The sequence below is a fragment of the Notothenia coriiceps genome, unplaced genomic scaffold, assembly GCF_000735185.1.
Source record: "Notothenia coriiceps isolate Sejong01 unplaced genomic scaffold, NC01 NC01_scaffold00037244, whole genome shotgun sequence".
NCBI lineage: Eukaryota > Metazoa > Chordata > Actinopteri > Perciformes > Nototheniidae > Notothenia > Notothenia coriiceps.
The window spans coordinates 8,831,876-8,832,283 of NW_011369945.1; positions in this window are offsets into that span (position 1 = coordinate 8,831,876).

Below are 408 nucleotides of genomic sequence, written 5' to 3' on the forward strand. Positions count from 1 at the left end.
CACACACACACACACACACACACACACACACACACACACACACACACACACACACACACACACACACACACACACACACACACACACACACACAGTTTGCCCACGCAGGGCCAGAGGTGAAAGTTATTCCTCCCACTATAATTACCTCTCTCTCTTCTGCCCCCTATCCCTCTGTCTCTCTGACAAACACACTGAACGACTCCCACACACCAAACATTTTGTTTTGAAATGATTTCTGAGCTGATAGCTTCACACTTTACTCTTCAGCATCAGGTGCAAAGCTGTTTAAGCAGACACAAGGCTATCAGCTCAGGGTTTTTAAGAGTGTAGTGAGGGATATTCCAGAAAAACAACTTGAACTTGAATTCGACTAATTCTGGGTGATATCTCAGACTGCCAAGGCACACG